Source organism: Triturus cristatus, chromosome 5_2 (genome assembly GCF_964204655.1).
Source record: "Triturus cristatus chromosome 5_2, aTriCri1.1, whole genome shotgun sequence".
Taxonomy (NCBI): Eukaryota; Metazoa; Chordata; class Amphibia; order Caudata; family Salamandridae; genus Triturus; species Triturus cristatus.
The window spans coordinates 862,722,881-862,749,757 of NC_140588.1; positions in this window are offsets into that span (position 1 = coordinate 862,722,881).

A 26,877-nucleotide genomic window follows, 5' to 3' on the forward strand; every position below is an offset into this window, starting at 1 on the left:
CGCTCACTATCACTATGGGTCTGCACGCGTATGCGTACCCGTAGTGGTACGGACCGTACACACGCATGTACGCTCACTATCACTATGGGTCTGCACGCGTATGCGTACCCGTAGTGGTACAGACCGTACACACGCATCTACGCTCACTATCACTATGGGTCTGCACGCGTATGCGTACCCGTAGTGGTACGGACCGTACACTCGCATCTACGCTCACTATCACTATGGGTCTGCACGCGTATGCGTACCCGTAGTGGTACGGACCGTACACTCGCATCTACGCTCACTATCACTACGAGTACGCATACGCGTGCAGACCCATAGTGATAGTGAGCGTACATGCGTGTGTACGGCCCTATCACTATGGGTCTGCACGCGTATGCGTACTCGTAGTGCTACGGACCGTACAAATGCCTGTACGCTCGCCATCACGATGGGTACACATACGGCAGCACTCCCACAGTGATTTTGGAACATGCACAGGCCCTCTCAGCAGCAGTACGGCGGTTTTTACACATCACTGTGGTGATAGGCGACACACAGGTAGGAATAGGGCGGACATACTTGTCCATGGATGGACATACTTGTCCATGGATGGACATACTTGTCCAGGAATGGACATCAAGGCATCGTCTGTGCATTACTACATGTGTGGGGCACAGGTGTCACAGGCTCTGATGTGGAACATGCCTCCTGAGTGGAGAAGGCACCAGATGTATGATGAGATGTGTACAGGTGTACTGTGTGAGGGTGCAATGTGTGCCAGGCATGCCCTTGACTCCTTTGACATGTGTGCATGTGGGACTGCGCACTTGGGGTGAGCGTCACTGGCATGGCACGGACACCAACACACGGAAGTGTCCCATGATGCCCGGTACAGGGGTCATGACACATGACTTGTCACTACCCACAGTGCACAATGTGACTATGTCATATATGTGTCCGGGATTTACATCAGGTTGATGTTGTAGCACCCTCAAAAGCTGCAGCCGTTGCAGCAACCAACATGTGGCTGTGTGTAGATTGTCATTGCACACTGTTCCGCACACCATGCCACATGTGTTATCGGATGTGAGGTGCACATGTATGCATGGGACACGGAGTAGCGTGACAAGGCCATGTCAGCATCCTCACAAGGAATGTGTGGTGAGTCATGACATGTGCACCTTCATGGCAAGGTGTTTGGGCTGGACTAGTGTAATGTCATGTGACCTGTGGCTCCAGTGTTCCGCTACCAGTCTCTGCAATCGGCATCCCACTTCTGCTGATGTGTGGGTGTATGTCACTCCTGTCTTGCGTCGGGCTGTGCACTTGCACTGGGACACAGCTATTTCCATGGCGTGGCATGGGGAGGTTCTCAATCACCGTGTGTAGCTGGGTCTTGGAAGGAGTGTCACCTTGCATCCATACGTGTCCTGGGCATGTAGCACATACCTGACTCCCTATGTAGCATGTGTGTATTGCCAGATTTACATGTGCTCAGTAGACATGAGTTGTTCTCGTCGTGCACTCACTCTTCGTTGTCACTTCCAAATTACTGCAGAGCGCCGCCTCTTGCCCGAAGAATTCCAGACTTGGCTACCATGCAGGAGAATGACAGGATCCGGCTCTACCGCTTCACCCAACCGTTGATTCTGGAGCTGACGGCGAGACTGGCACCACACCTGCAACCGCAGCACAGGTATCCTACGGCACTGACACCCCAGCTGAAGGTAATGGCTGCCCTACATTTTCTTGCCACGGGTACCTTCCAAAATACCATAGCTCATGTTGGTGGCATGTCCCAGAGCATGTTCAGCAGTGTGCTGCATGATTTCTTGGAGGTCATGTTGATTCACCTGGATGACTTCATCAAGTTCCCAACCCCTGAACAGATGACTGAGGTCAAGCGTGGATTCTATGCCCTGGGAGGGATGCCCCATGTCATTGGGTCCATAGATGGGACACATGTAGGTTTGGTACCACCACACGCACGGGAGGTGGCGTACCGCAATCGGAAGCACTACCACTCCATCAATGCCCTTGTGGTGTGTCTGTCCAATATGGTGATTTCACATGTCTGTGCTCGTTTCCCAGGGTCAGCACACGATGCCTACATCATGAGGCGTAGCGGGATGCCTGATATGATGATGCAGCTGCGCAACGAACGGGCATGTGTTGTTGGTGGGTACAGTCTGTCTGTCCTGTATTCTGTATAGCCGACCAGCACGACCGCTTCACCAGTTCTAACGATGTCCATGTGCTTCCCATGTAAGGGACGCTGGCTATCCCAACATGCCTTGGCTGCTGACACCTCTCCGCAACCCCATCACGCCGGCCCAGCTCCGCTATAACACCGCCCATGGCCGGACAAGGCGAGTGATAGAGAGGACGTTTGGCATGCTGAAGAGCCGATTCCGGTGCCTCCACAAGACCGGCGGTGCACTCCCTTATGCCCCGGCGAAGGTCTGCAAGATCTTCATGGTCTGCTGCATGCTGCACAACATGGCAGTTGAAAGAGCTGTGCCACTCATCCTGAATCAACATGACGAGGACCATCCACCCGTGGAGGACGAAGGGCTTGGCAATGGGGCTAGTGATGTGGAGGATGTGGAGCCGCAAGAGGACATCCGGACTCGGCTCATACGCGACTTCTTTGCTTAGTGGTGAGTACCAGGGTCTGAGTGTGCACGCATTGGTCCCCGTGTGGCATGCGTTGTGATGTGTGTCTCCACCTGCATGTATGGCACGTGGGTCAGAGGTGTGTGTGGGTGTGTCACTGGAGTGATGGTGGCAGTGATGGTAGTATTTCCCCAGTCATAATTGTGACCTAGCATGTTGTCATCCATACATGTGTCGAGTAAATGCACATGCAAGTGGCTGTGCTTTTTGTGGCTGACTTCTTGTGTGTCTCTCTTCCCCAGGTACCTGCGCATGCTGTTTGCTGGTTGCATTGTTGTGGCACTGCTATTCCTCATGGACATGACATCGTGGGCTGACTCAGCGTTACAGGCACGGACACGTTTGGAAGTCTCCATGGGGTAAGGGATGCATCTGGGGTGTATTGGGTGTGGCAGTTGTTCACGATGTGTGCACACTGCCCCGGTCGGGGTTTGGTTCCTCTGCAGTCATGTGGCATCCCCATGGGACACGACATGCAGCTGGGTACACCTGAATAGATGGGCTGCCTGGTTGTCAGTCATCAGTGATGGGATAGTGGATTGTGATGATGGCATCAATGTGTGTGACACTGCCCTCGGACACATACGGTTGACATTGTCTTGACATGGCGTGGGACTTCCACATCAGCGGATCTATGGTGTATGTCAGGCTCTCCGTGTGCAGCTGTGGGTTTTAGCTGTTAGCCGACACTTGTGTGCCAGTTCCATGGCTATCACGCATTTGTGCTGCAGAAGGGGGGTGCCAGTGTTGGACCCACATGTTACTCCACATGATGTGTTCATGGTACTTCAAGTTGCCTCTGCAATCCCAAAAACATGACTAATAAAGGTGTCCCTATGCCTCCAAGATGCCTCTTCTCAGTCAATGCTGGTGTGTTGGCACGGTGCATCCTGCATGTCTGGCATGGTATTCCCTGATTGTGGCTATGTGTCAATGTGTCGAGTGGCAAGATGCAAGCTGTGTGTGTGTGCTGAGACTGTGTATTGGGCATGATGTCCATGACTGTGTGGGTATTGTGACATGTGCCATCCCCATGCATCCAACGTTGTCCATGACCCCATTCTCTGCATCCACCGGACTCAAGCTTGCAGGACATGGTTCTGCCACCTGTCTACACATACCTGGGTGCCCCCCAGGACACTGGCCAGGATCCCTGACCTCTGCGCATGACTGTTGCTGTACTCAATGTGTCTGTCAGCACGGTTGTTCGGCCACCCCCTCAGCTGGTTGTGCCCATCACGGGTGTGTATGGTGCTCCATGTCTGTCTTGCCTAATAAACTGTGACCCATGTGTCCTGTGCCAGACTCAGGCCCCAGGGTGTGGTTGGTTGAAGTGAACAGATGACTCAGGCATGTTTAGACTGTACAAGACACATGTTAGGTAATAATGCTACCAGCAGGCATCTACTCTTAATAGTGTGATTTATTATTGGGGGGGGGGGACACAAAGTGAGGGGCTTTCCGGGATTAGGGAATCCAAAGTTCAGTAGGGGAGTTGGTGTCCTTGCCATTGGAAATCCTCAGAGTCCATGCCACAGTCTTTGTCAACATTGGTCAGCCAGTGACCAGCAGGGCCATGTGGCAGAGAATGTCTCTTGATGCTGTGATGCTGTTGCTCCAGTGGGCCAGGTGCCAGGCCAGGTGTCCTGGGAGATGGTGATGTAGCAGCCACCCTCACGGTCCTTTCCGTGGACGACCCGGCTTCCTGCGGGGAACCTCAGCAGCAGGCCGTGACGACGTCTGGGATGCTCCGTCGGATGTTTCCTCCTCCTCCTCCTGATCCCTCCCTGTGGGTGGTGATGTTCTCCGCCTTCTGGCACAGGGAGGGTCGGCCATGGTGTCGGCCATCCGACGGAGTGTAGCGTGAATCCCCTGGAACGCCGTCACTTGCTCAGCCTGTCTGTCCTCCATCCTCCGTTGGTGTACCTGTAGACAGGCTATTAGCTCCGCATGTTGCTGGGCCTGCTGGACCTTGATCCCCTCGAGGACGGACACAACCTGGGCCATGCCCGTGGTGTCCTGCCGGTATGAGTCCAGGATGTTACGGACATGGAAAAATACCGGATCCCCAGCCAACTGGTCAGGCTCGCGCCTCCGCCGTCCTCCACTCCCACCACCCCTGCCCACTTGCGTCTGGCCTGCACTTGTGGGCACATCGGGTCTCCGGGACCCCTGAGGGGTGGCATTGGCGTTGTCGCCTGCCTCCTCCTGGGTGCCCGGGACACCGTGTCCCTCCTGGCGAGCCTGGCTGCATTGTGGTGTTGGGGCAGGGATCCTGGGTGTCTCCTGGGATGTGGCAGGAGTGGGGGTGGTGGTTGGCACGGTTGTACCTGACGCAGGTGCTGCAGGTGGTTGGACACCAGAGGGGCCAGGTCTGTCGGGGTCGTCCGCAGAGTGGTGAGAGTGGTCGCTGCCGGTGGGATCGGTCTCCTGCAGATCCGGGTCCTGTGAGTGTTCCCCCCCAGTGTTGGGGGGTGCAGCACGACGTTGACCTGTGTGTGAGAGAGAAAATGTTAATTTTGGTCCATGCAACATCCATGTTTCATCCGTTTCAAAGTTGGCACATTTCCTCTTGGAATTAGGATCTGTCTTGCATTCCACTCACAGTGCACTTGTGCATGGGTGTGTCCCTTGGGCACCAATTTGGCCCCTTTAACTATGTGTGGCACAGTCTTACTTGCTGCGTCAAGTGTGACTGCAGTCAGCAGTGGAGTGTGCAGGTGTGGCGAGCCATGCATTTGCGCCTTCCTTGTAGCACTGTACATGTGCACATGGAGTGGATCCACACACTTATATGATGCAGGTGGCTGTCCTTGTGCTCGTGTACAGGTTGTGACATGGCCCTGCGTTTTGCCATGATGAAGAGGGGGGGTTCTGGCACTGGCCACCCTTGTCTACATGCACGCAGTCGACCTGCTGACGAGCAGACATTCCCACACACCAAAGGACTGATTTGCTATCCCTGTGTCTCCCTCCTTCTCTGTCCCCCTCTCCCTCCCTCTCTGTCCCCCTCTCCCTCCCTCTCTGTCCCCCTCTCCCTCCCTCTCTGTCCCCCTCTCCCTCCCTCTGTGTGTCAGCCTCCTCCCTCTGTCCGTCTTCCTGTGTCTCCCTCCCTCTCTGTCCCCCTCTCCCTCCCTCTCTGTCCCCCTCTCCCTCCCTCTCTGTCCCCCTCTCCCTCCCTCTGTGTGTCAGCCTCCTCCCTCCCTCCGTGTGTCAGCCTCCTCCCTCTGTCCGTCTCCCTCCCTCTCAGTCCCCCTCTCCCTCCCTCTGTGTCCCCCTCTCCCTCCCTCCGTGTGTCACCCTCTGTCACCTTGGCCCAGCTTCCTGGGCACACACTGTTAGCAGATCTTTGAGTGGCCCTTGGCCTGTTGATGTGAGTTTGTTTCTGATCTCCAGGCACCCATTTTGTCTGCTGTGTGTCTGTGCGCTGCTGCTGTGGTGGTGTGTGCTGCCACTCTTTCACAATGTTGGCTGTTCATTAGCTGCTGTCATGTGCAAAACAGTGCCTTCACCCCCATGTGTTGATGCAAGGCGTCCGCCATTTGCTGGCAAGTCATTCCTGTGTTGGGACACAGTGTTTGTCTGGCTGTGACCTAGGCCATATGGGCAGAGGGCATTGTTGTCTGCTTTGGAGTCGCACTATGTGATTTTTGGTGCCCAGCCTCCCGCCATCCGGGTTACCGTGTCATGTGTTGTTGTCTTCTGTGGCCTGTGACTTGACATTGTCCAGCTGGGTGCATGGGGCATGGTGGCAGCAGTGGCATGTGCCTGCTCATGGAGTGTGGTTGAGTCATGCGATGGCTTGTGGTGGTTGCGTGCCTGTTAGTAATTTTGGTTGTGGTTGCAGTTCCCCCCATGTGAGGTGCGTTGTTTGTGTACTCACCCGGGTCTCGGAGTCCTTCTACTCCTTCAACTGCCTCCACCGGCAGTATGGCCATCACCCTCTCCTCCCAGGGATGGTACTGTACGGCTCTGCGGGAGGGCCCTCCTCCGGTGGCGTTGGCCTGGTCGTGTTCCTCCTGCCTCTTGGCTCTGACCCTCCTCCGCAGATCGTACCACCTGTTCTGGCAATCCTGCTTGGTCCTCCTGGTGTCCGCAACAGCATTCACAGCATCGACGATGGTCTGCCACATGGCTGTTTTGGCTGCCTGGCTGGTGCTTCTGACCAATGTTCCAAAGATCTGTGGCTCGACTCTGAGGATTTGATCAACAAGGACCTCCAACTCTCGGTGACTGAACTTTGGATTCTTGGTAGTGGGCATGGTGAGGGGTGTGGGTGGGGATGGTGTGGGTGTGGGGGTGTGTGGATGTTGGGGGGGGTGTGGATGGTTGTGTGTGTGTGTGAATGTGATGAGAGGGTGTTTGTGAGGGTGGTCGTGTGAAGGTGTGCAAGTGTAAGGTGTGGTGTAGCTTGTAGTCTGGTTCTGTGGTGTCTGGCAGCAGTGAGTCTGTTGCAAAGGCTCATGGTTTGTGTGTGTGGGCCCTTTTTATTGGTCCATGGGTGGGTGTGGCAGTTTTTGAATTTTGGGTGGGTGTGTTATAAGGAGTGGTGGTGTATTGGGCCTCTGTTTGTTTTTGGCAGTTGCAGGTCAGTGATTGTGTTATTTTAGTGGTTGTTGGCCATGTTTAGTGGCTGTGTGCCTTTCGAATGGTGTATTCTTGTGTTGTTTTATTTTGTCCTGGTTGTGTACGTGCGTTTTGAGCGTGTGTACGGTGTGTACATGGGCCATTTGGTTGTACGATTATGTCCTTGTGTGTGGCTTTGTACGACTCGTACATGCGGTTGTGATGTTGGGGCATGGGGTGCTCTCCGTACTTAGGAGGTTGTGTTGGGGGTGCGCCAGGAACTACTGGGGTGTAGGTTCACGGTGGTACGACACGTACTGGGGTGGGGGTACGACTGGAACGTACTGGGGTGTAGGTACACGGGGGTATGACACGTACTGGGGTGGGGGTACGACTGGAACGTACTGGGGTGTAGGTACACGGGGGGTATGACACGTACTGGGGTGGGGGTACGACTGGAACGTACTGGGGTGTAGGTACACGGGGGGTATGACACGTACTGGGGTGGGGGTATGACTGGAACGTACTGGGGTGTAGGTACACGGGGGTATGACATGTACTGGGGTGTGGGTACGACTGGAACGTACTGGGGTGTAGGTACACGGGGGGTATGACACGTACTGGGGTGGGGGTGGGGTTCGAACGTACTGGGGTGTACATAGACGGTGGTACGACATGTACAGGGGTGGGGGGGTGTACATTGACGGTGGTACGACACGTACTGGGGTGGGGGTACGACTGGAACGTACTGGGGTGTAGGTACACGGGGGTATGACACGTACTGGGGTGGGGGTACGACTGGAACGTACTGGGGTGTAGGTACACGGGGGTATGACATGTACTGGGGTGGGGGTACGACTGGAACGTACTGGGGTGTAGGTACACGGGGGGTATGACACGTACTGGGGTGGGGGTGGGGCTCGAACGTACTGGGGTGTACATAGACGGTGGTACGACACGTACAGGGGTGGGGGGGTGTACATTGACGGTGGTACGACACGTACAGGGGTGGGGGGGTGTACATTGACGGTGGTACGACACGTACAGGGGGGGTGTACATTGACGGTGGTACGACACGTACTGGGGTGGGGGTACGACTGGAACGTACTGGGGTGTAGGTACACGGGGTATGACACGTACTGGGGTGGGGGTACGACTGGAACGTACTGGGGTGTAGGTACACGGGGGGTATGACACGTACTGGGGTGGGGGTGGGGCTCGAACGTACTGGGGTGTACATAGACGGTGGTACGACATGTACAGGGGTGGGGGGGTGTACATTGACGGTGGTACGACACGTACTGGGGTGGGGGGGTGTACATTGACGTTGGTACGACACGTACTGGGGTGGGGGTACGACTGGAACGTACTGGGGTGTAGGTACACGGGGGTATGACACGTACTGGGGTGGGGGTACGACTGGAACGTACTGGGGTGTAGGTACACGGGGGTATGACATGTACTGGGGTGGGGGTACGACTGGAACGTACTGGGGTGTAGGTACACGGGGGGTATGACACGTACTGGGGTGGGGGTGGGGCTCGAACGTACTGGGGTGTACATAGACGGTGGTACGACACGTACAGGGGTGGGGGGGTGTACATTGACGGTGGTACGACACGTACAGGGGTGGGGGGGTGTACATTGACGGTGGTACGACACGTACAGGGGTGGGGGGGTGTACATTGACGTTGGTACGACACGTACTGGGGTGGGGGTACGACTGGAACGTACTGGGGTGTAGGTACACGGGGGTATGACACGTACTGGGGTGGGGGTGGGGCTCGAACGTACTGGGGTGTACATAGACAGTGGTACGACACGTACAGGGGTGGGGGGGTGTACATTGACGGTGGTACGACACGTACAGGGGTGGGGGGGTGTACATTGACGGTGGTACGACACGTACAGGGGGGGGTGTACATTGACGGTGGTACGACACGTACTGGGGTGGGGGTACGACTGGAACGTACTGGGGTGTAGGTACACGGGGGTATGACACGTACTGGGGTGGGGGTACGACTGGAACGTACTGGGGTGTAGGTACACGGGGGGTATGACACGTACTGGGGTGGGGGTGGGGCTCGAACGTACTGGGGTGTACATAGACGGTGGTACGACACGTACAGGGGTGGGGGGGTGTACATTGACGGTGGTACGACACGTACAGGGGTGGGGGGGTGTACATTGACGGTGGTACGACACGTACAGGGGGGGGTGTACATTGACGGTGGTACGACACGTACTGGAGTGGGGGTACGACTGGAATGTACTGGGGTGTAGGTACACGGGGGTATGACACGTACTGGGGTGGGGGTACGACTGGAACGTACTGGGGTGTACATAGACGGTGGTACGACACGTACTGGGGTGGGGGTACGACTGGAACGTACTGGGGTGTACCTAGACGGGTGGGGGTATACATATACGGGGGGTACGTGTCGGACGTACGGGGGCTGGGGGGAGTGTTGGGCGCGTATGCGGGCACATGTCTCCATGGTTGCTATAGGTGTTCGGTGCGGACGGTGTTTTTTCCATACGGTTGTAGGCTCGGACGCACGGGATGGATCGTGATTCCTCGGTCGGACTTGGATTTTTACGTTTGTAAGGTAAATCGTCCAAGGACGTGTCGGACACATTTTCCGACCCGAGGACGTGTGGGGAATGATTCCCAGTGCGGTTCGTATGGACTTTTTACCATGCGAATCGTGATTGCCAGTTCGTACGGCACTTGTACGATTCGTACGGTAAAAAGACCCGATACGAGTCGTACGGGGACATTTTTTACCGGATCGTGATCGGCACCCAAGTGTAGCAGGGACCTGTGGCCAAGCCCTGCACCCAACCCCATGCCACACAGGGCTGAGGTTTGTGTGCAGATTTGGGTTAGGCTCCAGTGGAGGGTTGGCACAACGGCTCGCCTATGCGCAGGCACTGCACCCAACCCCATGCTCCGCATGTGATGGACATTTTATTTTACATTATAAAACAAATGAAAATTCACTGAAAAAAACAAAGGTTAAAGTGATGTTTAGGGGTGGGTGATTAATTCCGTTCCCCGAGCAGAGTGCACAGAGTTTTACCATTCAAAGCTCCGCTGGCATGCGCGGAGTTCAGCAACAAATTCTAATACCACCACATGGCAGAATTTGCCCCCAGCGCCCACCCCTAATAATTGTCAGAGTCACACGTTGAGCAAAAAGACAGTGTTTATTAGTAACCCGTGGGTTACTATTTACGTGGTAGGCGGAATCTAACACTCAGAGAGGAGGCAGAGGCCGGGGAAGGCACAGCTCTTCATTCACAAGTCCGAACAGATCCATTCAGACAGGAAGAGGGGCTTACATCATTGCTCTCTTCCTTTTCGCAGCCCCTGTCTGAAGAATTCTGGGAAACCCACCTAATTAGTGAGGAATGAAGACCCGTGGAGCAACGGCTGAATTCCTAGGTAAGTCATCTGCAGGCTCGTCATGCACAGCCAAGTTGGACCCGTGGCTCAGCCTCAGATTCATTTTCTGGCTTCCTCGCCTCCCTGCCTGACTGGCCTCTTCTACCCATGTTGAGGCTGTACCTGTCTAACAGTGGGAGAACAGTCTGTGCGGCTCATTTTGCTGTCTACCTCTGGCCATGCTGTACCCATTCAGCACGAGTAGCACAAGAGAGGGACACCCTGCAACTTGGTCGCACTTCACTGTTGCTAACAAACACATTTAATGCAGGGTGACATGAACTGCACAGATTGAGTAAGCACGTCGAGCCAGGCCACTTACTGAAATGGTTTGTTTAAGAGGTTTTTCCCTCCAATAATTTTTAAAAACAGGAACGCTTAGAAATTGGGCATTTTATTGTATGTTATTCAATTCAATTCAATAAATCTTTATTTCGGCAATGTTTCAGCCATAAAAGAACAGATAAAAGATATATACAATAAAAACATACAGTAATGGGGCAGTAACTACAATTTCAGTGTCTAATATAGACCAAAACTACTAACCACTATTTGAAATTACAAAACTCCTTTTGATCCAAACAGTATGCAAAAACTTTGAGAGTGCAAACACAATGTGGCCAGCAGTATCAGTTTTAAAAATCCTTAGTGCGTCTGAGCATTTCCGGAAGCCTAAATTTCTACAAATTGGTACTATCCAGTACTTCCGGGCTCTACTGTAGAGAGGGCAGAAAAATAAAATATGGCATTCATTTTCATTGTCCATACCGCAACCGCAATTGTATGTTATATTATACCATCTTCCTCCTTTCCGTACCTTCCACCTTTCATCTGGTCCCTCATTTATTTTTTCTCAGTACCTCCCCACCTGTTCCCTCTGACATAACATATGTGAGTACTTCTCTCGCCCCTGTTTTTTAATAATCCATCCTTCCTCCCGCTCTCGCCATCTTTCTCCCCTGTGGGGTGAACGCGTGATTTATAGATATATGTTATTTACTTCCCTAGATTATTTGGATTGAATTGTTCAATTTGATACCCCAAAGATAGCTACATATACAGTTACAGACCCCACATTTGTCAGAGCCATACCAGGCTATAAACATTGTGCATTTATAACTTCTGTTATTTCACAATAATGCAGCGCTCGTGTTTCCATTAGCACCACCTGTATTAACGAGGCTCATGCTAAACAAAAGGAAGAGCTATATATTTTCGAGCTTTAATTCATTAGGCCATGCTGTGTTATTTGTTAGCCCTACACAACTTCAAACCCTCCGACTGACGCCCAAAAAGTGCAGGCGGCAGCCCCTTTGCTACTGTGCACAGGCAGTGGAGAGTAATGGACATAGAAAACACAAGCACTGGGGGGCACTGTGATCGCAGCTCTCGGTGCCATATAGTTCAGGTTGTATATTCTGTATTGGACTCTGAGCTGACTGCAACGAACAGGTTGGCGGATCTTAAGCCTGTCCCTAACAGCTGTGGAAATGTGGATTTTCCTGATCGGTTATGTCCCCTATCTTGGACCCCAACGATTCTATATGCATGTTACAAGTACATGTATGTTCCCTCCAGTTCCAGTTTCCAAGACGCAAACATATGTGCGTCCACCATCAACATGTTCTCTGTCAGATCCGCCATCAATGGGCTGGATATTCGAGTATGAAGTATGAAAGGCCACCGACTTTATATGGCTAAGTTACTCTATTTTTACAGTTCAGGCAGAATAGGCCCGATTCTGTCCTCAAAGCCTTTCCCTGCTCTCTGTCTCTGACAGCTTCAGCTTGAGCTCGCATCTGTATCCATGAACTTTGTCCTACTCCCTGTGCAGCTAACGGTGCCTGCCTCGGCCAGTTTCGCCTGCCTGCCAAGAAGCTGTATTTCACCTTCGAATTATCTACTTTGCTTTTCAGCCGATGCATTCCTGTCTAGTGATTTAGGCAAACATTTCCTTTAGCTCCAAGCAAAGGACTCGGCCTTTCCATCCTCATGCAAGTAATTCATAGCCCTGTCACCATGGAATATTCCCATCCTCTCGCATTCAGTGTAGACATTTAGACGCTTGTACACACACGCACAGTCAGTATAGAATAGATTCTGTCCGAGAGTCCTTCCTTGTGGATAACATAGTTCTCTAAACATAGGATGTTAGATATGATTTGGGATTAGGTTGACTTGACCCCCCAGACTTTTCGTCTCCACATGTAGAGCTAAATGTCAAGTCCCCTTCACCCCCTAGTTGCACGTCAATTACACGTCATGCTGCTGCGCGCGCATCTATGTTAAGTATTATCTTATAGATCCACCTATGTGTGATAATCAGAGCCAATCATGTTTCTTCTTGCTCATTATTACGCCTAGTTTCGATTACGTATTTACTATGTCATTTCTCTTATCAATTGTTACACCCTCTACATTCGTTTCATTGTAATGTATGACCTATAAAAGTTACTTCTTGTCAATAAAGTATTGTACTTCACTTCCTGAACCCTCGTGGTGACGGAACCTGAAGGCCGCCACTCGAGTCGGCCATTTTGGAATAAAGCTCATTCAGAAAACCTCTTATACCACGGATTCTGCCTCTTATTATTCTGAGCTATTTTACTTTATTTTAGATTCCGTATGAAATTCAGTCTAGGTAAAAGAATATTTACCACATAATGGCGCCCGAACAGGGACACTTTCTCATCTCACGCGCCGGCGGTGCGTTGCAGGCCCGGTCTCCTGCCACAGCTGGACGGACCATAACGCGTACCAACAGGATTTCCTGTAGCTCCCTCCGGTCAAGCGGGGGCGACTGAGGCTGCGATCAACCCAGACGAGGCGGTGAGAAGTGCGAAGTATCCCGACCAGAGCCTAGCTGAGAGAGCAAGATCCGAGGTATACAGAGGCCCACCAGGTTTTCGAAGTCCCGATGTCCAGAGGGTCCGCTGTCCGCAGTCATCGAGTCCCGTCCATTCTCTGAGGCCTTCCGTTTCAAGGAGCTACTCGGTGAGTACCATCGCCGGGGAGGCGTGTTGACGCGCACATAGGTTGTGCCGGTCAAGACGGATTTGGGTACACAAATCCGGTCTGCACTGTTTAGCAGTGTATATGTACTGTTTAGCAGTATATCAAGTATTCCGAAGTATCTAGTTATTGTCAAGAATTCTGCTTGGTGATTAGTTATGCAGACTGTCATCATTGTTGGTCATTTTTAAAGGTTAAAATGTTTAATGTTTAATGTTTAAAGTATTTAAATGTCTTGCATATTGTGGTATGAATGATTGTTCATTGTTCACTGTTCATTATTGTGTTTTTTCGTATTAAGTGGGTTCAAGAGTAAGTATCAGATCAGTTGTCAATATGCCGCTCTTCTCGAAGTTAAGACAGATTACTACTAGAAAAGGGGTGCTTGAAGAAGCAGTTCCTATTCCTCCTAGGGACACTCCAGGGCATTTTATGTATCACAAGCATGGCTTAGATGCCATATTATTTCTTGATTTATGGGTAGATTATACCAAGGGATTGCCAGAAAGTCAAAGGTGGCCCGCAGCGGGAACCTGGGATGCAGAGTGCATCATGAAAGTGGAGGAAGAGTTATGGAAAAGAAAGGTCAGACAGTCACAGAAAGACGCTGTTGAGTTATGGCGTAAAGAATCTCATAGACGTACAGAAAAAGCACGTAGACAAGAAGAGAGGAGTAAAGAAAGTTCAAAGGAAGTTCAAGAAAATCTATTAATTGAGGAGGGTATCCGAATGAAATCAGAACAAGTAGACAGACAAAGAAATGCTCTTATGAATGGTATGTATCCCCTTCTAGCCGAAGGACTACCTAAGGCTGTTCCAGAAATGCCAAAAGACTTGCCACCCCCATTATTTCCAATTAAGGTACATCCTAAAGGGCATCCCAGAACCGCAGAAGATGTTTTTCTTTCCTCATATCTAGACGACGCAGCTCCCGAGTATGCTAACCCCGCACCACATAGACCGTCTGGCGGAGGGGTTCAACGTCAGGACCAGGTATCTGTTCCTGTGCAAGTCCCGACACAAGCTCCGGCAAGCACATCTGTTTCCGCATCTGTTTCCGCAATCGATTCTACAGTGGTATCGACACCTATAGTTGCTGTGTCACGTTCGACGAATCCATTCACACCCGACGCCCCAGATGGGGCCACGGGAGGTGCTAGCAATACTTTTACGCCACCTAGAATAAATAAACTTGTTTTTCAAGAGTCAGCGCATTCACGTACACCCAAATTCGTAAGTGAACGTACGCTTAAGGAGCTCCTTATAGATTGTAGATATGACCCGGTGGTCGGTAAAGAGGACGAAATGGTCCTGGCATCATTACGTATCAGACGAGCCGCAGAGTATTTAGCGAGGTTACCAGGAATGACTGCGCATCTAGATAAAATATATCATTTTGTTCAAACAGGGCGAGATCCAGAATGTATTAACAGAGCTATGGAATTCCAGAAAGTAGAGATACAGGGGGAACTGTTACGTTTCCTCATAAACTGTATGATCAGAAATCAAGACCGACCAGGGGTAGACCCGAATGTAATGCTTATTCTTACAAGATGGAGCCGGAATATATCAGAAGGGAGACACGATAAGCAAAACTGTATAATAGCCATGTGCCGAAAAATCCGTAAAGAAATAGAACGTATTCATGAAGAAAGATTGGAAACAGATGAGTTGGAGCAAGATGAAGTGTCCGAATCAGGGAATTCCGCAAGACAGTCAGAGACCATAGCCTACGTAGGCAGAGGAAGATCCTGTAATAATACTAGATGCTTTTCTGATCCCATACACTCTGTATGTCCAAATAATAGCAGAACGTATCCGACGCCTGTAATAAATCTGAAGTCTCCTGAACATTTGTTTCAAGCCGCAGATAAAATACTACGAGAACGAAGGGGTTACCACCTCCTCGATTCCATGGATGAGAAAGAATTAGCCAGATCAGCCGTTCACTGGATTGACAGTCCTGAAAAATACGGTGATGAGACCGTAGCACACACGTTTTTTAACCTCAGTGCAGATGAACAACGTTTAGCTGGAATCTATATGATTCAGCAACTCCTTATATTATATAAGAGCCAACATGCTGACCCTGGTCCTTTACCTAATATATTAACGGAACTACTCGCGAACAGATGGAGAGGTTCTAGTAACAAGTTAATTAAAGAAATACTAGTGTCACGTAAACAGTATGTCCTTTTTGTAAGTCCGGATTCATTCTCGCTGTCCCGCAAAGAAAGAATGCCGTATTATATGGATAGACAAAATCCCTTACGAGAAGTGCACCCAATAAAAGGCGAAGACAATCAGTTTCACCGTGTATTTGTATACACACCCATAACAAAAATTGAATTGTTAGAAATGAAGAAAGTAGTACCCAGTCATGACAAAGACCCAGCGGGTTTCCACCGAGAAATTAAGGACATGTTACTGATGGGAGAGTATACCTATCCTGATATTATGACGATATTAAAGGTGCTCTTGCCTGCTGGCATTTATGAAAAAACTGAAAGAAAAAGAGTGGGAAGTGGGCGACCAAAAGATAGATTGGACAGCATTAGAAACGGAAGAAAAGGCCCGAACTGCAGGTTCAGGGCTCGGGGATAAAGTTAAAGCATTACCAGGTTTACTAGTACAAGTACTGCCACGTTTATTAACTACGAAAAAGGAAGATTGGGGTGCAATCTCAGCCTGTAAACAAAAGCATGATGAAGACACAAGTGATTATTATGCCCGATTTGAAAAATGTTTTGGAATAAATAGTGGTATAAAAACAAGTAGCGAGTCGTATCCACATTTATTTGTGACAAAATTAGTAGAAAATGCATTCCCTCCAGTAAAGAATAGAATATTGAAATTCGAGAGTACCTGGCAAAGTAACACTCCGTCACAAATGCTACAAATGTTACAGTATCATCACAATAGAATTAGAGATGAACAAGAGCACGAACAAAGACGTATGAAAGATACAAAAATGAAAATGCTAGTGTCTCAGACAGTACCAGCGGAAGGACATAAAAAGGGTATGATACATTCCGATTCAGCAGGACCGGTAAAAGGGACATGCAATTATTGCAAAAAGCCAGGTCATTACGTACACGATTGTCCAGTTTTAAAACATAATATCGCCATAGGTAAAACACAAGAAAGACAACGGCCACTCAGACAGGATCAGAATGAACAAGGAGCTATGCAGCACGCCCAGGCCATGCCAGCCGCACAACAGCCAATACAGTTTGTGCCAGCTGCACCACCGTTGCCTGCTACTGCCACACAAACCACAACACGACAAATGTATCAGACCGCACAGTATGAATACCCTGAGTATCAGCGTTACGCATGAGCCAGCCTAGAGAGGGAAGTTGACTTACCCCTTATCGAGATTCCTGTAGATCAAGAAGGACCTTATGTACATAGTGAATTGTTAGGTCAAGATAGAAAATTCTTACTCGATACAGGGGCAAGTCGAACAACTATAAAACGTAGTGAAGTTCCAGGGGCACCCCTCTCAGGCTCTCAGAATATCTCCCTTGGTTTTTCAGGAAAACCTATTGTTAATGAAGTATCACAGCCTCTTCCACTTACGATAGGACCTTTGACACGAACTACAGATTTATTGCTTACTAAATCATGCCCAGAAAATCTGTTAGGAATTAAAACTCTGAAAGCCCTAGGAGCCATAATATGTTGTTCTCCGGAAGGAGTAAGGTTGTTTTTACGCGATTTTAAAGGTCACTATGTGTCTAGAGACATGGATCCCCGACTACAGACTTTACCTACACATCTATGGGCACAAGGCCCTACTGATGTTGGTTGCATGAATATTACACCATATCGAGTCACACTCAAGGCAGGAGTGGTACTACCACGAATGCGACAATACAAGTTACCGCAAGATGCTGTAGTGGCTTTGCTTAAAATCATTGATGAGCTAATTGCCCAAGGAGTAGTTGTAGAAACAGACTCCAATGTATGTAATTCACCGATAATTCCGATTCTTAAACGAACTGATCCTACTGCTCCGCCAGTATACCGATTGGTTATTGATTTGCGTGAACTAAACAAGTGCATTGTGCCACAATTTCCTGTGGTCCCCGATATATCATCATTATTGACAGCAATTGATTCCGAAGCAACATTCTTTACTGTAATTGATCTCAAGAATGCCTTTTTCAGCGTCCCCATAGATCCGGAAAGCCAATATTTGTTCGGATTCAGTTTAAATGGGCGCAGTTTTAAATTCTCACGCGCTCCCCAAGGATTCACAGAAAGTCCCAGCATCTACAGCCAAGCACTGAAACGAGAACTTGACAGTATCCACATGCCAGTCAATACTGCACTACTTCAATATGTCGATGATCTACTGATCACCGCGAGAAGCGAATCCGAATGTGAAAAGGCTTCTCTGACAGTTTTACATTTTCTAGCCGACAAGGGGCACAAGGTGTCTCCTTCTAAGCTGCAATTCTGTGTCCAGCGAGTTATTTATCTTGGTCACTCGCTGTCCAAGGAGGGAAGGCAGCTTACACCAGATCGCATCCAGTTAATTGCTAACATGTCAATACCCCAGACACAAAAGGAGGTGCGGGCTTTCATAGGCCTCACTTCATATTGTAGGCAGTGGATCCCTCAATATGCATTCCTAGCAAAACCACTCATTCAGTTAACCACACAGGAGGCAGCCACATCGACTGTTCTCCCTTGGACTCAGGAACATACACAAGCTTTTGAAAGCTTAAAGAAAGCTTTATGTCAAGCACCTGTTTTAGCAACACCATGTTATAGCAAACATTTTACACTCTTTGTTACAGAACGCGAAGGTACTGCCTTGTCAGTACTCACTCAGGAACAAGCAGGATCACGCAAGCCATGCGCTTATTTTTCCAGTACATTAGATCCCGTAGCTCAGGCTTTGCCTGCGTGCCTGAAATCAGTGGCAGCAACAGCTTTAGCAATCAGACAGAGCGATGCCATAGTGTTAGGACATCCATTGACAGTACAAGTACCACATGCAGTAGAGGTTCTTGTGAACCGAACGCAAACACAACACTTGACCATAGCAAGACTTACCGGTTATGAACTGACATTGTTTCAGCCACACATAGAGATCCGACGTTGTAATACATTGAATCCTGCTACACTGTTACCTGTAATTGGAACAGACCCACTAGCTCATGATTGTGTTGAGATTATTGAAATAAAGACGAAACCTAGACAAGACTTGACAGACGTTCCATTGTTAGATCCAGACCTGACGTTGTATGTAGACGGATCGTGCATGAGAACAAGTACAGGAGATTTAGTGGCCGCGTATGCAGTCACAACAGACACTGAAGTTATTGAGACAAACTGTATAGATACTTTGTCAGCCCAAGCAGCAGAACTTATTGCTCTAACACAAGCCTGTATTCAAGCCACAAATAAGAAAGTTAATGTATACACTGACTCACGTTATGCATTCGGAGTTGTACACGACTTCGGCGTGCTGTGGCGAGAGAGAGGTTATTTAACTTCCCATGGTGCCCACATTCAGCACGGTCCCCTCATTCATGCCTTGTTAGACGCAATACATCTACCCACTGCTATATCGATTATGAAATGTAAAGCACACACGAAGGTTACTGATATCATTTCTCAAGGCAATGATTTAGCTGACAGAACAGCTAAACAGACTGCTCAGACTCGCACATTCGACATGACAAAGCCAATAGTTCAGACACCAACACAGTGTATGACAATTAAGGATCCCGCACTTGACGTAATTGACATACAGACACATGCTACTGCAGAAGAATTAAAGAAATGGACTGAACTAGGAGGGATCCAGACAGATCAAGGATGGATGACGAAGGAGAAATCTGTATGGTTTCTTCCTGACTCTATGGTCCAAGCCATTATAGCTACTATTCACAGTCCGGCGCATTTAGGGGAGAAAGCTATGCTAGATAGCATTCAACACATTTGGTTCAATAAACATTTACGAGCAGCAGCTAAACAAAAAGTCCGTACCTGTATGATATGTTGTCAGTTCAACCCAGGAAAAAGTGTTCCCGTAGAACAGGGTGGATTTCAGACTCCTGATCATCCTTTTGAAGTACTCCAAATGGATTATATCCAGATGGAACGATGTCGAGGATTTAAATATGTTCTTGTAGTTGTCTGCGCTCTCTCCCGATGGACTGAGGCGTACCCAGTATCAGATTACACGGCCCCGACTACTGCCAAACAGTTAGTTCGAGAATTCTTCCCACGGTACGGTTTACCACGTGTTATATATTCAGATAACGGCCAGCCTTTCTCATCCGAATTAATGAAACATGTCTCACTTTTGTTGGGATATCAGTGGAAATTCCACTGTGTCCGACACCCCGAGGCAGCAGGTCTCGTGGAACGACATAATCAAATTTTGAAAATCAGATTGTCTAAAATATGTAAGGAGAAAGGTGTTGACTGGATAGTAGCCTTACCAGTTGCACTGTTTTACATAAGAATGGTAGCACACTCTCGAACAGGGCTATCCCCGTATGAGGTGATCTTCGGAAGACCACCAAATATGTGGGGGACGCCTATACCACGTAAAATAACTGATGTTAATTGTGATATGCTAACAGATTACTTGGCTTCCTTGATGTCTGCACTACAATCTTGTCGTTCACAGGTGGCTGCAGCCTTTCCTGACAACACTGAGGTGAAACCTCATGACGTTGTTCCGGGTGATCTGGTGTTTGTGAGGAATTTCGACCGCAAGACCCAGTTGGAGCCCAGGTGGAAGGCACCCAAGCTAGTCCTGTTGACCACAAGAACAGCCGTGAAAGTTGAGGGCCGCAAGGGCTGGATACATTCCAGCCACATCAAGAAATTTCATGGACTATCCTCGGATATAGACACTGTGCCCTGCACTCCCTCACAGACTGATTCAAAACTTCCCTTTGTTGAACAGAATGACTCTCAGAACTATAAATTAAAGCTTAGGCCCAAACAGTCGAGCAATTTGATTGTTTAAGTCCTCTCCAAGGTGAAGCGGTTGAATTGTCTCTGACATGTATCCCTTGGACCTGAGTAGAGAAAATACCCGAGAAATGCTGAAACGACAGGCGTATTGTAAATCACTGCGTAGCTACTGTATGAGGACATTATTAATTCTGTTTTTATTGAGTCTTTTAATAATTATTACGAGTGTGATTTTGCACATATATCATCCTATTTCTAGACATGTTTATAATGTTGCTGCTGAACATTCTTTTAGTGACCTACCACCACATGAATTATCTTATAGACTTGCGCTGCGCAATAACACTTTCATTAGTATGTTGCATCATTCCCATCAGACTAGTAATGCCACCAATTGTTGGGTGTGTGGCCGACTCCCTCCCTATCAGAATAACAAAGGAGTTCTGCCTTTCTTTCCACATCCGTTCACACATAATGGCTCCTGTGGAGCATGGTTTAGCTTACTAAATTCCATAGACCCAGACACAGCAGTTTATCAACAACATTGGATATGGGGAAATCTGAATCTAGTTTTATTCAACGTCTGTCACCCTAATAAGGAGGGTCACCCCAGTAGAACAGGAACTGATCTAGAAAATGAAGTGTATAAATTAGGTAATTTTACACCTAATCTTATGATTCTGAATGTCAAATCCGAAGTTGAAATAATTCTGCCCACTATGTCAGTATTTCCAGTTAAGGGTGAATTATGTGTAAGAAAAGTTGGTTCCATATATATGGGCCATAGCCAATGCGTTACTACAGTAGAATATAGTGATCGAGGTAAATCTTCATTTAGAGCTTCTCGCCATTCTTACTTTATATGTGGTCAGACGGCATATATGCGTCTGCCTCTAGATTGGGATGGTACCTGTTACATAGCATTCCTTTTGCCATCTGTTTTCCTAGCTCCTCCTGATTATTATCGAAATGTTCATTTAGTACACAATAGAAAGCGAAGAGATCTCCCAGTTGTCGATTATACTGAGACGGCATGGGACAAGTATGTAGATTTCAATAAAGGTATCTTTCCCTATATAGGTACAATATCAAATAGTAAGCTGATACGTAGACTAACCAAGACTCTTGAAGCTGTAGTAAACGAGACTATAGCCGCCCTAGGCAATCTGACAGAGGAACAATCAGCGATGAGAATTGTTGTTCTTCAGAATCGTCTTGTTCTTGACGTCATCCTGGCCGATAGGGGCGGAGCTTGCAGGGTCATCGGATCCAGCTGCTGCATATTCATACCAGAAAATTCGCCATCTGTATATAAAGCTATAACACGCCTTCATAAGATTGTGAGCCAGATACACGAGAATCCAGGCACTTGGACGTGGTCCGGGTGGTTTTGGAGTGTGATATCAGCCTGGGGATGGAGAGTTCTATCCTTCCTAGGAATTGGCCTTCTTATGCTCTTCAGTTGCTGTTTATGCCTGCAATGTGGACCAGCGATTTGTGGTCTGTGTGCCACATCGTGCATTCCATATCAAGGTTCTCGTTCAAAATGCCGGAAGAAGAAGGAAGAAGAAATGATGCTCCATGAGCAAATCGATGGAATAATGAAGATTGATATCTCTTGAAGGGCAAGTAGGGGACAAGGAGGGAATGTGGAAATGTGGATTTTCCTGATCGGTTATGTCCCCTATCTTGGACCCCAACGATTCTATATGCATGTTACAAGTACATGTATGTTCCCTCCAGTTCCAGTTTCCAAGACGCAAACATATGTGCGTCCACCATCAACATGTTCTCTGTCAGATCCGCCATCAATGGGCTGGATATTCGAGTATGAAGTATGAAAGGCCACCGACTTTATATGGCTAAGTTACTCTATTTTTACAGTTCAGGCAGAATAGGCCCGATTCTGTCCTCAAAGCCTTTCCCTGCTCTCTGTCTCTGACAGCTTCAGCTTGAGCTCGCATCTGTATCCATGAACTTTGTCCTACTCCCTGTGCAGCTAACGGTGCCTGCCTCGGCCAGTTTCGCCTGCCTGCCAAGAAGCTGTATTTCACCTTCGAATTATCTACTTTGCTTTTCAGCCGATGCATTCCTGTCTAGTGATTTAGGCAAACATTTCCTTTAGCTCCAAGCAAAGGACTCGGCCTTTCCATCCTCATGCAAGTAATTCATAGCCCTGTCACCATGGAATATTCCCATCCTCTCGCATTCAGTGTAGACATTTAGACGCTTGTACACACACGCACAGTCAGTATAGAATAGATTCTGTCCGAGAGTCCTTCCTTGTGGATAACATAGTTCTCTAAACATAGGATGTTAGATATGATTTGGGATTAGGTTGACTTGACCCCCCAGACTTTTCGTCTCCACATGTAGAGCTAAATGTCAAGTCCCCTTCACCCCCTAGTTGCACGTCAATTACACGTCATGCTGCTGCGCGCGCATCTATGTTAAGTATTATCTTATAGATCCACCTATGTGTGATAATCAGAGCCAATCATGTTTCTTCTTGCTCATTATTACGCCTAGTTTCGATTACGTATTTACTATGTCATTTCTCTTATCAATTGTTACACCCTCTACATTCGTTTCATTGTAATGTATGACCTATAAAAGTTACTTCTTGTCAATAAAGTATTGTACTTCACTTCCTGAACCCTCGTGGTGACGGAACCTGAAGGCCGCCACTCGAGTCGGCCATTTTGGAATAAAGCTCATTCAGAAAACCTCTTATACCACGGATTCTGCCTCTTATTATTCTGAGCTATTTTACTTTATTTTAGATTCCGTATGAAATTCAGTCTAGGTAAAAGAATATTTACCACACAGCCACACAAGTTGCTTGCAGTTTGGGTTTTGAGGACTTGAGGTTCGGGACTGTCGGGCATATACCCTCATATACCCTCAGTGGAGCGGGGTCACTCTTATTTTCAAGCTGGCTTTGCAGGTCTTTCCCTGACAAATGCGGCCACTAACCTGCATGTTATTTTGTTTATAGGAACACGTCCCAGTGTGTTTGAGTGGCACTGATTTTACACCACTAGTCACTGCTTTACATAATTAGGCCCACAACATTTTATTTGATGACAAAAAACTCACATGCCAGAAACTGGATATCATGGTGGAATTATACTGAGCTTTAGTGTGACTATACATAATTTTGTGAAGTACAACTCCGCAAGCTCTGCCCACCCCTAGATGATGTTATAGTTGAGAATTATCTCACAATATATATATTTTTTTAAACTTAGACATTCACTGAGAAAACAAAGGTTAACGGGGCATTATAGTTAGTTTAAAATGTCTGTTAAAACAAAAAAGTATGAAAATGGCCATTGCATAAACCATAGAATACGATGTGCAGTATATAATATGATATTTATCACCATTGTTGAGGCAGTTGAAGACCTCATGATCCACTTGAGTCCTCACCTCTTGCAAATCTTGGCCCCTCCCCACATATAGCAATTGTAATACATAGTGAATTACACTCTACACATCTGCATAGATATGATAGATAAACAAACAGACCGACAGGCCGGCATATAGCTAGATAGATGGATAGATAGCTAGATAGATAGATAGATAGATAGATAGATAGATAGATAGATAGATAGATAGATAGATAGATAGATAGATAGATAGATAGATAGATAGATAGATAGATAGATAGATAGATAGATAGATAGATAGATAGATAGATAGATAGATAGATAGATAGATAGATAGATAGATAGATAGATAGATAGATAGATAGATAGACAGACAGACAGACAGACAGACAGACAGACAGACAGACAGACAGACAGACAGACAGACAGACAGACAGACAGACAGACAGACAGACAGACAGACAGACAGACAGACAGACAGACAGACAGACAGACAGACAGATAGATAGATAGATAGATAGATAGATAGATAGATAGATAGATAGATAGATAGATAGATAGATAGATAGATAGATAGATAGATAGATAGATAGATAGATAGATAGATAGACGGGCGGGCGGGCGTTTGGGCAGATAGACAGACAGACAGATCCCCATAAACCATTAGCTTTAGCATAATCATTCACATTTTATAGCAGCCCACAGGACAAATATTTGTAATATGTAGTGGCAGTCCCGTTACGTGACAGCAATTTGTCAGTTCAAGGCTAGGAAGCAAATTGTGTGAGATTGGTCATGAGAAGCAGCCTCTACTTCATAACGATTGTTTTTTATGTGTTTATTTTGCATATCCGAAATATGTGTTTTGTAAGCAAGAGAGCGTTTCTTCAGTTTGTGACTGTCAGAATTATAAAAATAAAAATAATGGGGTTACTACAAGAATTACCTTGTCAGAACCAATCACTTAAAAACAGCAAATACAGTTGCAAGAAATACCTTGTCAAACCAAAAATTTCAAAATAAGAAAATAATAATGTTATATTTGGGTAAACTGAGAATGTGGAGAAGACATAGGGCCACATTAAATAAAGTTAGCAATGTCTGCACCAAGTTGTGACGCATTCCTTACCACAGTTCTTGGCTGACTGGTGTTCTAAGTAGATGGAGAGCTGGAGTAGAGTATTGTCCCCCAAAGGACAGTGGTAATCTGCTGCTTGTCACAGGAACATTCAAGACATGTGATGGTTTGTTCCTGGAAATATTTATTGACATCTAAAGCAAACAACACAGCATAGCATAGACAATCAATTAATCAATCAATATTTGAATGGCACTGCTAATCTGTCTTTAGTCTCTTCCTGAACTCTTCAAGAGAGGGTGATGTCTGGAGATAAAGTGGAAGGCCTTTCTAGAACTTGGTGGCGAGGTTGGAGAAGGAACGGCCTCTGCTGTGGCTTCGGCGGATGTGTGGTGTGGTATAAAGATAGAATATCGACGGGAAAATATCGACTAGCATTAATATCGTGGTAAGAATATCGACTGTGAAAAATATCGTAATAGAAAATATCTTTTTAAAAAATATCGTTTCGTGAGAATGACAAAAATATCTTCATAAAAAAATATCGATGAACAGAATATCGTTGATCAAAATGTTGTTTCATATAATATCGACAGAAAAATATAAGTTGTTATAAAATTTATAAAAAAATATGTATTATGTTTTTAAAAAACTTACGAAACTCCTACTAGTAATAATATGTGTTAAAAAATATTTTCTACAAAAGAATTGTTAAAATTTTAGTAGCGGGTTATTGATATTATAGGGGATAAGGGTGGGTAGTAATTTAAAATTTGGTTTTTAAAAAATTTATAAAATATAAACAAATTAGAAAATATTTAAGAAATCCAAATTTTAATTTGAAATTTCGAATTCTTCACGAAATTAAATTTGTAATTAAATTTTATAATTTCAAATAAAATTTTTAGGAGCGGGTTTTTGGTATTATAGGGGATTAGGGTGGGTAGTAATTTAAAAATGTAGTGTTTAAAAATTGTATAAAATATTAATAAATTAGAAATTTATAATGAAATCAAATTTTAACCTCGAAATTTAAAATTTTACACGAAATTTATTTTTTAATATTAATAAAAAATATTACATCAATATTGAAGAAGCGTTATTTTGGTATTATAGGGGAATAGGGACTAAAAAATAATTTAGATAGAAACATTTATATTGTTTACTAACCTGCACATTTCCTGACTTATGTTGGATTGGAGTTAGAATAGTAAATTATTATAAAATATAAACAAATTTAATTTTAAATTTCTAATTGTTTACGAATTTAAATTTGTAATTAAATTTAAAAATTTCAAATAAAAATTTTAGGAGCGGGTTTTTGGTATTATAGGGGATTAGGGTGGGTAGTAATTTAAAAATGTAGTCTTTAAAAATTGTATAAAATATTAATAAATTAGAAATTTATCATGAAATCAAAATTTAACATCGAAATTAAAATTTTTACACGAAATTTATTTTTTAATATTAATAAAAAATATTAAATTAATATTGAAGAAGCGTTATTTTGGTATTATAGGGGAATAGGGTCTAAAAAATAATTTAGATAGAAAAATGTATTTTGTTTACTAACCTGCACATTTCCTGACTTATGTTGGATTGGAGTTAGAATAGTAATTTATTATAGTTTACTATCCAGCACTTTCCCTGAGTTATGTTATGTTTGGAGTTAGAATAGTAATTTATTATGGTTTACTATCCAGCACTTTCCCTGACTTATGTTGGATTGGAGTTAGAATAGTAATTTATTATGGTTTACTATCCAGCACTTT